This window comes from Nannospalax galili, unplaced genomic scaffold (assembly GCF_000622305.1).
Source record: "Nannospalax galili isolate Female #2095 unplaced genomic scaffold, S.galili_v1.0 scaffold2130, whole genome shotgun sequence".
Classification (NCBI taxonomy): domain Eukaryota; kingdom Metazoa; phylum Chordata; class Mammalia; order Rodentia; family Spalacidae; genus Nannospalax; species Nannospalax galili.
In genome coordinates this window covers 106,948-110,356 of record NW_008327403.1, presented here as the reverse complement: position 1 = coordinate 110,356, position 3,409 = coordinate 106,948, and the positions used below count along the sequence as shown (strand labels likewise).

General features: G+C 38.0%; 1 pseudogene; it reads left to right on the top strand.

Annotated features, from left to right (window-relative positions):
• Nucleotides 1-1,384, top strand: part of LOC103731552 — a 10,223-nt pseudogene extending 8,839 nt beyond the window's left edge.
• The last annotated feature ends 2,025 nt before the right edge of the window (nt 1,385-3,409 follow it).

Below are 3,409 nucleotides of genomic sequence, written 5' to 3'. Positions count from 1 at the left end.
TATATATATACACTAAGAAGTCAGAACACTAGGTTATTATCAAAATATTGTAGCTAGCATTTTTTATACTTAATTTTTCTGGGCTTCAATTTTACATTTATCTAAAGTTAAATAAAAGAAAGTATACCTGTAGCAAAGGTATAGGATCAGAACTAGAATTATATAATAAATATTTACTTTACATTTAGTTTCAAACATCATATTGTAAAACTTGCTGTAGAAGTTGACAGTATTTTATGTAGTTCAGACCAGATTTCTAAGCCAGAATTTTTTTCTCCGTTTAAAACCTTGATTAATGCAGGCTTTTAACTATTCTCCAAATTTGCAGCTGATGTTTTTGTGATGATGGTCTCCTGCTATCATGTTCTGCCTGAATTCCTAGGGCAAATGCAGCTGCAGGACTGGGACTTCATTCTTACACAGTATATCCCAGGAAACAATCTAGAACTTCATTACTGTAAGAAGGGTGTAGAATGACGGCTCTGTGGTCAAGTTCATTCACTTGGTTTTTCTAACTTTCCTGAACTCCAAGCGCACATATTTAGGGCTCTCTTGGTTTATTTTTTCACTCTGATGTGAAATGACAACATTATCACTGTCATCTTCCTCAACCAGAGCCTCCAAATCCCCATGTATATGTAGAACTTATTTGCAGGAGAATCCAGCTTCTGCACAGCCACCACGCCTGAAATGCTGGTGGTTCTAACCACTGAGAAAACAACCATTTCCTTTGGGGCTATTTTGTGCAGATGTATTTCATTCTCCTCTTTCTCTTTCGTGGCACTGAATGTTTTCTCCTGGGGAAAATGGTTTACACTAATTTGCTACAATATGCCATCCTCCTATCTACTGAGTGATTATGAACCAAAGAGTTTTGTGAAATTAATTATGTTGTCATGGGTGTCAGGGATAATGGCAGCTGCTGGACCAAATCAATAATAGGTTTTCCTTTTTGTGTTCCAAATGAAATTGATCATCACTTCAGTAAGATGCCCTCTGTACTGGAACTTGTGTGGGCAGACACCTTCCTCTTTGAAATCTATTTCATCACAGGCACCATTCTGATTGCCATGCTTCTCTTCCTATTGATTCACATTCTCTTTGCCATCGTCAAGATATCATCCACTACAGAGAGGCAGAAGACATTTTCCATGTTTGCTTCTCATCCCACATCTATCACTTACTTCTATAGTATAGCCTGCATGACTTACTACAGCACAAATCCAGGTATTCACCAGACACCAAGAAATTGATGTCATTGGCTTACAGAATGCTGACTACTCTGCTGAATCCATTTATCTACACTTTAAGAAACAATGAGATGAAAAAGTCTATGATGAAATTATGACAAAGAAAAATCGTTTTCCACAGTTTGACTTCTTGAAAAAAATATGTGGTATTAGAACATAGTCAAAATGAACTCTTTGTATTTAGTAAATGGTGAAAATAGATGGCATATCGTGTTAACAGTATGTTCAGTTCCTGAGTTCAATATGTTTGATAAACTATCAAGAAAGTCCCTCTCTATTAATACTATGGTCATTGGTTTGTAAGAGATATATAAGATGATATAAAATTTGATATATCAATCTATTCATCCAATAGTCAACTATTGACATCCATGTCATTAGTAGAGTATAATCATTAAGATGATGTTTTGATGGGTTCTCCCTGTGAATTTCCAAAGCAACATAAGCTTTTGCCATTGTCCTTGGTTATTTACCTTAACTACATGGAAAGACACTATTACTAAAGACACTATTACTTGGACTGCAGAACACATAAAGTCAATCTCAAATTGACCAGGAAATTTCTTCTATGGTTAGCTTTCATACTGCCAGAAGGTGCTATGCAGGCTTCTGGGGAAGCAAAGACATCAATAGTCTTACCATGTTCTGAACCTTCCTGCATACTGCAGTATTGACCTGCCAGGCAAGATATACTCACTAGTGCAATAGTGGCATTGTGGTTACAGAGTAACTAATCATTTTCTGATTAGGTTTGAAGTCTGCTCCACAGAAGGGATTTCATATTGGTTCTGTAATCGTGGTCAAAAGCCCATGGTTAGGGAGATCATAGGCCCTAGGGTAGAATCTGTTGCTATTTTGCTAAATGCTCATGTTGTGAAATTGCTTTCTAAATTATTTATGTTTGTACTAATAGACCTGTGCTTCTCTCAACCTTGATCAGAAAAGCTTCTTTCTACTTTGGGACAGTCAGTGACAATTCTCCTACAGTAAACTACATAACAGCTTTCAGCAGAATAAATACCAGACATCAGGAGGAGGCTTCCACTCACCTATAGCTTGAGGTCTCTGTATTCTTTAGGAGGAACATGGAATGATTTTAGAACTAAGGTCCATCCAGTATTAATCAACAGCAGTGGCAATAACCTGTATTTTTGGGGGTGTCCAGGGGCCTTCCTGGCCAAAAGTCTGAGAAAGTTAATTCACTCCTGGCACTCGGATTTTCATTTAGTAGCCTATGGCTTCTGGGAGTGCCTTTCATCACCCAGGCAGAATGCCTTCTGTGTTTAAATTCCTAAAATTATGTTTTCATGTTCATAGGCACAAGATCTGATAGAATTTTCTCCATCATCTAGTCAGATATTAGCTATAACTTACCTAACCATAAAATTCCCAAGAATTTCACAGTTGTGCCTGATCCCTGCATCCTGTGTGAAGATATTTTCAATCCTTGTTCCTTTTCCTATTTTTCTGTATGCTTCAGAAACATATCCAAATCTACAAAACATTCAGAAGTTAGGATTGTATAATTAAACATTTTTTGTTTTTTCTTTAATTTTTATTGAGTTTTTTTTTGCATTTCATATAATAGCTTTTAATCGAATTGAGACCCCTTTCCTAAAGCTATGCCTCCCCCCGTAAGCTGAAAATTACTCATTCCTCTGAAAATCATGGGTGACTAGGCACAATAAAGGGACGATGGGCACAAGTGTGGGCCACGTGGGGCACCCTGGGAAAAAGGCTGGGGCTGCTGCCATATTGGAACTCTGGGAGCAAGGCCTGTGGCCCAGAGCAGCAAACGTTGGGCACATGTGCAAAAGCTGATGGAGACTATGGGTGGGCTTAAATGGCCATTTATTTTTAAGTCACCACCTCCCAAATGTCATACAAACTATGCAAAATTCAAATAGAACTGTGTTGTCAGTTTTAATAACCCAGGTCAGAACTACGAGACCCAGTGTCTGTGGGCAAATCTCCCAGAAGGCATTTGTATCCAGATGTCCTTTGGTGCAAGTTCATCCATGGGAGTTTAGTCAGCGTACCTAGAGATCTTAAAGAAGATCTATTCTCCCTTACCCAGCAATAATCAGTTTTCAACCAATAGCCCAGGAAACAAGGGCAAGAATTAACAAGTGGGACCTCATTAAACTAAAAAGCTTCTG